Source organism: Anolis sagrei, chromosome 3, assembly GCF_037176765.1.
Source record: "Anolis sagrei isolate rAnoSag1 chromosome 3, rAnoSag1.mat, whole genome shotgun sequence".
Lineage (NCBI taxonomy): Eukaryota > Metazoa > Chordata > Lepidosauria > Squamata > Dactyloidae > Anolis > Anolis sagrei.
In genome coordinates this window covers 62,280,208-62,292,859 of record NC_090023.1, presented here as the reverse complement: position 1 = coordinate 62,292,859, position 12,652 = coordinate 62,280,208, and the positions used below count along the sequence as shown (strand labels likewise).

At 36.5% G+C, this 12,652-nt stretch overlaps 1 long non-coding RNA gene across 6 annotated transcripts in view; it reads right to left on the bottom strand.

Annotated features, from left to right (window-relative positions):
- Window positions 1-12,652, bottom strand: part of LOC137096714 (uncharacterized) — a 354,124-nt gene that overhangs the window by 27,656 nt on the left and 313,816 nt on the right. Inside the window, exon 7 of one of the 6 annotated variants that reach the window (XR_010909639.1) lies at window positions 2,631-9,711. The exons of the other annotated variants lie outside the window; for them this stretch is intronic. This is a non-coding gene — a long non-coding RNA (uncharacterized lncRNA). Of the gene's footprint in view, window positions 1-2,630; window positions 9,712-12,652 lie in introns of those variants that run through there. 6 annotated transcript variants of the gene reach the window in all.

Sequence of the window (12,652 nt, the reverse complement as noted above, 5' to 3'; positions counted from 1 at the left end):
GATATGTATTATGAAGTCATAAGTCTCCCAGTTTGAACTGGCTCTATCTGAGATAATTTTTTGGGTTGAATAGGAACATTGCAGAACTGAATGCACTTCCCCATGAAATACACAACAGAATGTGAAAGATCATCCATATGTGTATGTATGTCTCATGCACTACATGCACAAGTTCACTTTCACAATTTTGAATTGATATGGACATTCTTAGGCAAACTCGAGGATGCATAGGATGCCAGCAGATGGTTGCCCATGATTTTCTGAGATGGCTTGAACATCACTGATTAAATTATCTGTACCTTTCAGGAGAAAACAAGGAAGTGAATAACTGAAGAGCATGTCAAAGCTATTGATTCTTGAATTTTAGCCAAGTATAAGGAGAAAGGACATTATGTAAATTTTTGTTCACACTTCACGTATTCATGTAGTTAGAATCCACATTGTATTTATACCCACATACATTCTCTGATAGTGCAAAATGAGCTTAAATGGGTCTAATCCTGCCCTGTGCAAGCAATCCTTTATCAAAGCCAAAGGATTCTTGAATGAAACAGTGGGGGGGGGGGGGTAGTTTGAAGTAGCATCTGAAGATTTGTGAAATGAAATTGATTTCCATTCCAATCAGGTCTTTTACTCTTCTTGAAAATGTCAAGGTGTCGGCCTTGGCCATTACCCGCCTGTGATTTATAGTTGAGACAAAGCAATAAGACTCAGGTGACTGTCTGGACCTCTACTGCAGTGTCTGGAAAGGCTGCAGATAGAAGCCATTTCTTTTCTTAACTGACTCCTATTGCTTATCTAAGATCATAGCTCTTTCTTTTAACATTGATAAGAAGATAATGAAATATAGACCTTGATATTCACCTGGGAGCAGAGGAAACAAACAAACAATGGGATGAAAAGATTTCAGTGTTTCTGGCAGCTTATATTTTTTTTTAAAAGAAAATTCTTTATGATAATGCCTTTATGATTAAAAAATAGATTTACATCATTCAGCTATATTATTGTAGAAATTTTCCATTAGCTTGGTGCAAAAAAACCAGGTTTCAAAGATTATAAACAATAGTTTATAATATAATTATTTTAGGCAGTAAAATAAGGATAAGACCTATATTTAGCAACTGACTTCACTGAAACCAAATTGAGTAGTATCCATATATTGTAAAATAAATGGATAATAGATGGATAAATGATCATAGTGTTTATAGCCAATTTAAATTTAAGAAATAACCATTATAACCAGAATATGACAGGTCTTTGAGAATTGTGCAAAATCATAAAATTGAGTCTTAAACACAACTATCTTTCTTTTTTTTTTTAAAAAAAATGCAGTGTTATGAGGAACCTTAAATAGGATAATGCCATGCAAGCTTTTCCTGAGTCCTAAAAAATACAGAGATCATAAAAAGTAGGTTACCATCAAAAGGGAAAATGCATACATTAGGTATAATGCATAAATAATCAACCACAAGAAGAAAAATGCAGTACAATGAATACAAATGTAAGCGTATAAAGAAAAAGCTAAATTTTACAACTCAAAGTGAAATAAGAATGGGGAAAAATGCAGGTAAATTTTTGAAGAAAAAGGCATTCCCTTCCTGAACTTCTTGGCAGTCTTCCAGAAATTGAGCAGGATGACATATCTTCCTCCAACTGGCTAGCAACAAATGACTCATCTTTTTTTTGGCCCTCCCCTAGTAACTGAATTATTATGAAGAGGCACTCAGCCAAAAAGCAGATAGCTCAAGCATTACAATAAGGAAGAGAAGCTATAACTACATCTAGCAGAAGTTTATGATTCACCTGTGTGATTCAAGCCCTTGGCCCAGGAATGCAAAAGAGTACTTATCAATGATTGTATTCCTAGATGAGAAAAAGAGATTCTGACACATCAGGATATTTCCTATTTTTTAAATTAAAGTTCATTAGACAAATGTTTGGACTTTTTGAGAGAAAAAAATGCACAAAAACTGGTTTTCATCAAAATAATGTTGCACAAAAATCTGTGTCTTTTGTGTTAATATTTTGTACATTTTTGGGTGCAGAAAATGCTCCCAAAATGAAGATGAAGCAGAGGTTGTCTGTACTCCTACACAGTACAGAGGATACTTCAAATACCTTCACTTTCTGGTGTGAAAATGAGGCAAGTGGAGGTATAACATAAGAACCTCTAGGTCCCATTGAATAAATTGCATTTTACACATTACTGTTAAGCAATCTTTCGAATAAAAAACAACAACAGTGAACCACCAGCATGTACTAATGTGTTTCATCATTGTCTGTTGCCCGCATTTTGAACTAAAAATAATGTATTGTTATGGATGTAAACAGAAGTACCACCAGCAGCAGAGTTTGCTCATCTCATGCTCTTCAATGCTTTGTAAACAAGCAAAGGAGAAAGAGATTATGTCAAATGCTGCCTCCTGAATCTTGTGAATCAAAAATTTCCTTATGAGCTCCAATAGACCCATGTGTTGTCTTCATGATTGGTAGTACTTAGGGCCAAACCCCTTTGGAAGACTGAGTGAGACTCAACAAAAAAAGGGAAAGCAATCTTCATATGTAGGCAGCAATGGCATTTTGGGCTAACATCAATGTGAAGATTGATGGTGCCCTTTCACTTATTTATTTATTTATTTAGAACTTTTCTTCTCTACCTCCATGGAGGGACTCACTTGGATGATGAAGCATGTGGCTTATCCATTCATCTAGGAACAAGGAGAACTGGAGGATATCCTGCTATTTAAAAAAGTTTATTTGGAAAATAAGTAAACCATAAACAGGTAATAGCAGCATTTCCAGTAATCTTTCCTTAAGACTCATGTCTCTTAATTGACAGTCTGGAGTATGAAGGAAAAACATACAAATTATCACACCTCAAAAAACATGATAAAACACACCTTATCAACTACATTGTGTGGAATAATAAAGAAGGTATGAAGATACAAGAAGTCTGATAATGGGTTTCTACACAAAGCCCTTGAATTCTAGCATAATGTGTTTCTTACACAATGGTATACGACAATAAAGGCATGCATAGCATTAGTGCTTGAACTTTGGTCCTACAGATATTTAAGACTTCAGCTCCTAGAATTTCTGACATAGGTCATGCTAACTGGGATTTCTGGGAGTTCAAGTCCAAAACATCTAGAGAACCAAATATTAAGTTTGGCTCTACACTATAGAATTCATGCAGAATTTGATAGCACCTTCACATCTTAGCAGTATATGGATGTGAAAGCCGTGCTTTTCATGAGATTATTATGTATATGCAAGGTTAGCTGCATTAGTAATGTGAAAATTAACCCAAACAGTTAGTTGAACATGTACTCTGCATTTCAGTGCCATTCAATATCATTGTCTTTATGTCCCTACATATTTTTTCTTGATTATTTTCTTTGTAAAAGTATATTCAATCAAGTGATACCATAGATATTTGAAATGACTTTTTTCTGAACTGACTTTCTCAAAGAAATGCTTTTCTTTTAAATGAGGTATATTTCCCTTTCATCTCCCAGTGTAAATCCTACTTCAGACTTTCCTCTCATTGTGTACCCTAAGCTCCATCAGTGAATTTAAATAGGGTTTCACTATATGTTTAGTGCTTTCAAGATTTCTTTGTTACAGTTCCCACCCTGCTGCATTATGTGAGTCCTGGCACGGAAGTCCAGCAGTCAGTTTGTTTTCTGCCATTAATAAAAGAATCTACTTTTCTTCCAGTTCTTTGAAGAAGTTGAAAAGGCTACATGTGAGGGAGGAGGGGATGTGGAACAGATTGTGGTGTAATTCCCCAACAAAACACTATCTAGATAAGAAACCTCCCTGAAGAAAATTTACAAATGCTAAGACTACTAGGGAAGACTAGAGCCAATATGCTTAGACACATACTGGGTTTTGACTAACACTAGGGATTCCACTAGGCAAATGGAATTAAATCATAATAATAGATAGAAGCCTCTTTTCCTGTTCACTCTTTGAACTGACAGCCTTCAATTCTTTCAGCACCCAGTGCTTGATTAAAGAGACTATTTTGTTATATCCTTCTATCAAAGCATTGCATTATAGGGAATCCATGCAAGTCACTAAACAAATGTGATTTGTACATTGATAGTACTTTTTTGTAGGCTGAGCTTAGTTTAGAGGGTCTAGCAAGCTATTTGAAGTTTTTTCTCCTTGGCCCATTTCTCGGAGCACACAGAATGTGGAAGTAGCAATAAAAGTAGAAAATGCTCCAACAGCATATACTGATAGGTTTCAATTCAAATTTTAAATCAAATCATCATTCTCGAAACAATAGTTATACAAGTTTTTACGATGCAGCACAATTGGAACAATATAACACACAATGGCAAAATAACAATGGTATTTTGGATGAGTGTATCTGTTTCTTAAAAATCAACAAAATTAATCTTTGTAATGTAACTGGGGCCAGTTTCTTTCAAATGAAAATGTATTACTTTCTTTCTTTCTTTACCTTATTTATATCCTGTCTTTCTCTACCTTGAAGGAGACTTAAGACAGCTTTACATATAGGCAACTATTTAATGCCTTTTGATGACATACAGTTAAAACACATTTAAGTTAAAATTTAAAATTTAAATTAATACACATTAAAACATATTCACTCTTAAAATCATGTCATCCACAATCATAATCCAGTGCCATTCCAACAATCATTGCACATATTCAGTAGCTGTTATTGCAATATAGTTAATCTCCAAAGGCTTGATCTCAAAGCCAGGTTTTTTATTTTCTTTCTAAGGCCTGGAGGGACGGGACTGCTCTGCTATCACTGGAGAGAAATTTCCACAACCAAGGGGCCATCACTGAGAAGGTGCTGTCTCTCATCCCCACTGAAGGAGGCGGGACAGAGAGCAGCACCTTCCTAGATGATCTTAATCTCTGAAGTGGCTCATAGGAGAAGATACATTCGGACAGGTAAGCTGGGCCAGAAGCTTTTAGGACTTTACAGGCTAAAGCCAGCAGTTTGAATTGTGCTTGGTAGCAGACTGGCAGCCAGTTGAACTGACGTATGCTCCCTGGATGCCACTTCGGTGAGCAACCTGGCTGCTGTCCATTGGACTATTTGAAGCTTATTTATTTATTTATTTATTTACTACATCATTTTAGCTTGGACTCGAAGCTGTGTTGTTGTTTCAAAGAAAATGTTATAAACATAAACATGGATATGAAAGAAAAAGAGGAAATAAAAATAAGGTACTGTATTTCACTCACAATAGGAATCTTATTAAAAGCTACACCAGGTTACTTGCGATTATACAAAAATGCACCTTCCCAGCTCTCATTATTATTTACAATATCTATCTTTAACCTTCTACAACCTGGGACTCTCCAGTTATCATGGGCTACAACTCCCATTTTCTGGGAATTATGAAGATTATAATACAGCACATCTAGAAAGAAAAAAATTGCAAAAAGTGGACTGAAGACATCTCCCTCACTAAATAATCCCAACAGATGAATGCGGATGTGAACCATATATGTGAGTCAATGTGGCATGGAGTTTTTAATGATGCTATGCTATAGTGGCAAACATTTTGAGTGGTTAAATTGTCTTTTCTTGCTATCACTGGTTGCACATATCACTGGAGTAATGTGGTAAGAAGCTATGGGAAGGTGATTCCAATATAAATTAGCACAATCAAGCCACAGATAGACACTTTGGAATCTTATTGCTTTAAATTGGAGAAAAAGAGAGTTGGTTAGAAGTTGAAATTCATGTGTCTTAGAGGTTTCATTTTGGCTAGCTTGTGTCTAATATAACTAATATTCATAGTGATGGTATTTGACTTAAATGCAACATTGTACTAAGCAGCTTTATTTGAATCTATTATTTTATAACAGCCAATAGGGAATAACTGGAATTACATGTTATATTATTCTAGACACATGTTAATAGTATTGGGATAGCAATAAAAGGCATTTGACAAAATTTGGGAAGGGTGGAAACATATATTGTGTGTTGTATTGTCAAAGGCTTTCACAGCTAGAATCACTGGAGTGTGGTTTTCGGGCTGTACGGCCATGTTCTAGCAGCATTTTCTCCTGACATTTCACCATTTGAGAAAAAGGAGGAAATGTTGCTGTTACCACCAACAGAATCCCATCAGAAAATATCATTGCTAATGTTGATTCAGTGATTTATCATCTCCCCGAGGAAGAAGTGAAGGAAGTAAGAGGGGAAACAGCAAGAATTCTGAGAAAGGCAAAACTTCTCTCTCAGTAACATTACAAGAAAAGAAAAGTTATCAAAGATCTCAACTCTGATTCAGAAATCATTCTCCCAGAAAACAAGGTTAATGCCACAGTAATCATGAAAACAGAAAAATACAAAGAAAAAAAATCAGACAACTCTTGGATTCCACAACATGCAAAAAACTAAAATAGGACTCAACCAACAAAATCAAAAGAAAAACACACAGCAACAAATGTGTAAATCTGAAACTCTACGTCTCCAACTTTATGGACTCCCAAAACTCCACAAGGACTCCATTCTGCTCAGACCCATTGTGAGCACCATCAGATCTCATACATATGATTTGGCAAAATTTCTAGCTACACAACTATAAATCCAGATTAGACTTACTACATTAAGGACTCAGCCCACTTCATCGAGAAAATCAGCAATCTTAAACTCAACCCCAAAGGCAAACTGATCAGCTTTGATGTCATTTTCCTATTCGGTAAGATCTTCATAGCAGACACCATGGCACTCATTAACCAGAATTTCTCAAAGGACATCATAGCCCTGGTTCAACATTGCCTCACTACAATCTATTTCCAGTGGAACAATGAATTCTATGAACAGAAAGATGGGGTGGCCATGGGAAGCCTTCTTAGCCCGATAATAGCAAAAAATTTACATGGAACACTTTGAGAAACAAGTCCTGGAAACAGTAACAAAAAAGCTCACTATCTGGTTTTGTTATGTAGATGATATGCATTGTTTACCATTTGAAAAAGCAAATGAAGGAAATATACCATTTATGTATGTTCTAGTCACCTGAAAACCAAACCAAAATTTGGGCCACACAGTATACAGAAAACCCATGCACACTGTTATAGATCTACATAAAAACTTCAGTCATCACCCAGGACAAAAAGAAGGAGCACAATCAAAATTCTGGTGGATCATGCAAACAGAATCTGTGAATCCCACCTCCTTCAAGGTGAACTGAACTACCTAAACTGAGCGCTACAGACCAATGGTTATTCTTCTGCAAACACCAGAAGAGCCGCAAAACCTAGAACAAGCTATAGGAATAAAGATAAAGAGCCACCTAGAAGGAAGGTGTTCTTATCATACATCAAGGGAACCACTGACAGTATGGTGAAGCTGATGAAGAAGTATAACCTACAAACTATCTACAGATCCATGAAGAATATTCAACAAATACTAGTCAGCAAAGGTTAAGAGGGATCCTCTAACCAATGCAGGAGTATCTCATACCTTGTAGCCATGGAAAAGTCTACAAAGGGACCACCAAATGCAGCGCCACACAAGAAACAAAGAACATGAAAGGCAGTGCAAATTACTTCAGCCACCCCCCCCCCCCAAAAAAAAAGCCACAACAGAACACATGAAAAACTAAACTGGGAACAGAATATTATTTGAAAACATAGAAATTCTGGACCGCTCGGACAATCACTTTGTCAGCCATTGAAATCCATAAGCACATGGACAATTTCAACAGAAAAGAAGAACCCATGAACAAAATGAACAAAATTTGGCTACCTGTATTGAAAACCAAAAGAATCAAGACAGTGAATAAGGAACACCACCCAGACACAGTAAGTCTCCAGTACACACTCAAGGACTTACTCAGACAAAGGATGCCTCCAAGCAACAAACAATTCAAAGGGAACAAAGGCCAGCCTACTTCAAAGCTTGCTAATAGCACCCTTTACACTAGTTTAACAGACAATGGTTCTTTCCTCCCACCCTGGACATTCCACAAGTATATATATATGCTCTATTTGCTTAACTACCATCAGATCCTCTGTAGAGGCCAGCCACAGATGCAGGAGAGTCATCAGGAGAAAATGCTGCTAGAACGCATCCATACAGCCCAGAAACCACACAACACTCCTATATTGGGTGTGTTTGTGTATTGCTTCAAGTTGCTTGTCAACTTATGGTGATCCCATGACATTAATAGAATTTTTGGAGGCAAGTAATACTCAGAAGTGGTTTTGCCAATTTCCTCCTTTGAAACCTACAGCACCTGATATTCATTAGCAGTGTCTCATCCAAGTAGCAACCAGGATTAACACTGTTGAGCTTCCAGGATCAGATAGCATCTGGTGTCTTTTAGGGCATTTGGGTCCATATATTGTCTAGGGTGAAATAAATATGAAGAAATGGATGTAACCCTTCTTTAATAATTCAAAGTTAAAACATGATTACAGTGATTAAAAAATCTCATTGAACATGGAAATCAAAAGAACAATTGTTATTTTCCTTTCATTTTGGGAGTGGCTGACATTCGTCAGAAAATTGCTAAATAGTATTTCAGAAAGACAGTTAATTAGCAAACCATGTAAAGGCATGGGAATGAAGAGAAATTCATGGAAGGGTTAAGACGCATATGTAAAACAATGGTTTCCCTTTTGAAAATTAAAATATACAAATAAGCTTGTGTCAGAGACTAGGTGATCTTTCATTTCCACCGCATTGAGCACAGCTCACATCAGCAGAAGACAGCCACTAATGTATGCGTCTGGCTCTATCTGGTCTACCAACCAGAAATCCATCGAATCGTTAATATATCCCCTTTTTTATATGCATCACACATTTTCTCTCTTGCTCCCTCTCTCCTCTTTCTGTCTTAGTGCTTCCAGAGGTTACCTTTATAAGACTTGCTAATAGTAGCATGAGCCGATTACATTACACATTACCTAGGAAAACATTACACTGTGATTAAGAGGAAAAAAAAACCTTCTCCCATGGAAATAGACATGGACATGCACGTACTCAGTAGCCAGACATGTTTACTTGTCTTTCATTAAGAAGACTCAAATTCCCTAATCAGCAAATTAAGGTCTCTCTCTCTCTCTCTCTCTCTCTTTTTTTTTTGCAGTTTTCAAGAACGAAAAGGCTATATGCTGTATTAAGAGAATACTGCCTAAGTAAGGACAAAGCGCAATGTATTTTAATATGTGTTCCTCATGTATTCTTAATGACTTGATTTTGCCATTAGTTTGGTGGAACAGAGTAATGTGCATATGTTACTTAACAGGAACATATGGAAATAAATTTCAATATTTCCACCTGTTAAGAACATCACAGATCCAGTGAAGATATCCAATTAATCTAGTAGAAAACTCCTTACGGATGTTTATCTTCTTAAGGACTAAGGGCACCATGAGTGGCTTGCCGACTGAAGAATAGGAAAGTATCCCCTCACCTCTGCCAGTCTGTAAGACATACTGATGTATACTGAGATACATTCTCATCGACTCTAACTCCATCTCTACTAAATCTCCTAACCAGAAGCAGCCAGAGTGTACTTCTACTCAACAGCCAAGAAAGATAGCCAAAAATGGGAAAGCTGCTACTATTCCTTGAGAGTAATATCATTGGGCATCCAGTTAAAGTCATTTGTCAGTTTGCTTTGCAAGGAGATGAGGGTCATCACACTGCCTTTTTCTATCTGTATTTAGTAGAAGTAGCAGAGACAAGCCGCTATCCTGAAAAAAAGCAAGAAAAACAAACAGCTGGAATAATGCATTCCTTCTCTCTCTCTCTCTCTCTCCCCCCCCCCCCCCCATCAGCACTCAAAAATGGTAAAATGCTTCCAGGTTGTAGCTCTAATCAGAAGCAGGTTGCTGTACAAATTTTAGAAGAATGCTCCCTAGTTCTGTTATGGTAGCCATGACATCCATATAGGAGCTCCACTATGTATTCCACAATAAATTAATAAAATACAAATTATTTGTTAAAGAATTCAATGAAATGTAGATTCATGCTTTCTGCAAATTTTGATTCTGGTGGTGATGAAAAATTCTATTTATTCCCACATGTTTATATTATAAAATCAAAGCACACACTGGACAACTAGGTTGCCTGTAGGAAATCTGTGTCTAGGAAATGAGGACAACTACACATTCTTGTTTTGTGTTACCCAAACAAGCGACAAGCATATGGTCTTTACTATTGGGGGTGATATATAGCCATCCCATCTTGCAGACACTTCTTGCCCTAAACCTCATGGCTTTATCGAAGGGCCCTAAAACACAGGATTTCCCAAGTTAAAAGGGGGGGGGGGTGTTGGTTACATGATGCTAGCAATAAATATGCAATAATTCCCTGCAACAGACTAAAAATATTCTGGCCAGAAAAGGTGCATATTCACATTGCTGGATATCCCTGAACTCATGAAAATCACATGATTTCCTTTCCTCCGCTCTGTGGAGACTGCTCCAACACATGTCATCTTTTAAAAAGCTCGAAACAGCTGATCAGGTGATTGGGCTGTAAAAGGGACACAAAGCTGATTTAAAGGAAGCACAAATGGAGAGCAATTAGAATTCTCTGAAATTATTTATTTAAAACTTTATAATATTAAACAGAGCTTGAATAAATAGTTGGGAAAGGGAGAAACCAGCGGAATTTTTAAAAAATCCTTCCATTATGTGCTGAACGCCATATGTGCACATGTGAGTCCGATTGTATTTATATTAAAATATTTGCATGTGCATATATATGGTCCAGAACATAACAGAGTAATTTTTTTTAAAAAACAAACCTTCCACCAAATGTCCCCCATCTGTCCTCCACCTTGGTCCTATAAAGAGGAAGTCTGTGAGGATGATGGGGGAAGAAATCCTGGGACTAACAGGTCTGTGTAGGGTGCTGCAGTCAGTTCTTTTAAAACATGGATTTTGGTACTGTCTGAAGTGCCCTAAGTGGGAGCACTGTTTGTTTCAATATGCATTGGAGATATATATATATATATATATATATATATATATATATATGTGTGTGTGTGTGTGTGTGTTATTTTAAATCGAGATGTGTTTTTAACTAATTGTATATGTTGTATTTTAATATGTTATTGCTCCTTGACCATCATCATCATCATCACCACCCTTTCAAATCTGCCAATGCTGTCCACCAATACATCTTGTGGCAGTGAATTCAACTGTTTATCCAAACACCCCCCTTCAGTTCAGCTTCAGTAGATTAGCTAGTCTTCCAGCATTATCAAAAGGAAGAATAACCTAACTGAGATTTTAGATTTAAATGGCATCTCCTGCCCAGCATCCTCACTTAACCAATGAGCAGTTGCTTTGAATAACAGGAATGTGTTCTCCTATTGATCAAGCAACAGAAGAGGTTTTCACCTCTACCATCAGTGTGGTGCAACACCCAGAAGCAAAATCCCTGTCACAATTCTCCTCACACTAGAAGGGAGTGAAATCATTCACCTACTGTGTCCCAATTGATATGAGAAAACCCTCCCTCCCAATAACTTGGGGATTTCTATTATCCCAAGGGGGGGGGGGATTATGAGTTCTATTCCCTTTTATGATCCTTACATAAGGAATATGTACAAATTATGAATATGAATATATTATGAAAGCATAACTCTAGGTGATCATGAATTCCAGACCTTCTTCCTAGATATGTTTACCACAGGGAAAAAAACAAAACAAAAAACCCTTTATATTTCTTCATTCGTTTTTTTTTTAACTCCTAATAGTGCTAAACTTTGTAACCATTTCTCATGGCAGAATAGGTCTAATCCCTTAATGATTTAAGTTTCTTCAATTTTTTTCTACTTCTATGTGATTCTGGGCCCATTCACACCACACAGTTATACCATTATGACTCCACTTCAACTGCAATGATTGAATCCTATAGAATCCTGTAGTTTACAATCTGGTGAAGCAGTAGAGTGCTCCAGCTGAGAATTAATATCCTTCCAAAAACTGCAGTTTTTAGGATTCTGTAGCATGCTGTTAAAATGGAATGATAGTATCATAATTGTGATATGTACCCTTTTCAGGGTATAGTAATCAGAATTACACAGAGTTTTTCAGATGCTTTAATGACAGGATATGTATGTGGGTGGAATGATATTGACAGTTTTATCTTTGATCTTATTCTAATTATGCTTAACATATTTTAAGAAAAATAAATGAATAACAGCTGTACAGGGGTAAGCATTTTCATCTAGCTATCTACCAGGACTCCAAGATCCCTTTATCAGTCACTTCCAACTCTGTCCCCTCACTATATATTTGAAACTAGGATTTCCCTATTTACTTGTCACAACATTCATTAAAATTAACTTGTTTAGAAAGAATATCCTTATTCCTCTAGTTTCATGGGAAGTTTTGAATACTTCTTTTGATGTTGTTTTTGCTGCTAAATCTTGGCTGCCACATTATTCACTCTTACGAGCATGCCTTTCATGAAGAAGATAAAAACTACAGTAGAGATAGCATCCTTTGAGGGAACTGACCAAAGTATTTCCATTCTCCACGTTCTGTTCTTGAACCACTATTGTAATATAACTAGCTTTGCTTAGGAGTCCTAAGTTGAGGTATTTTTCAAAATGCTTTTGGATGTCCATATAAAAAAGGTTTATTAGTTCACTCTTACCCATTTGTTGACTTGTATTTT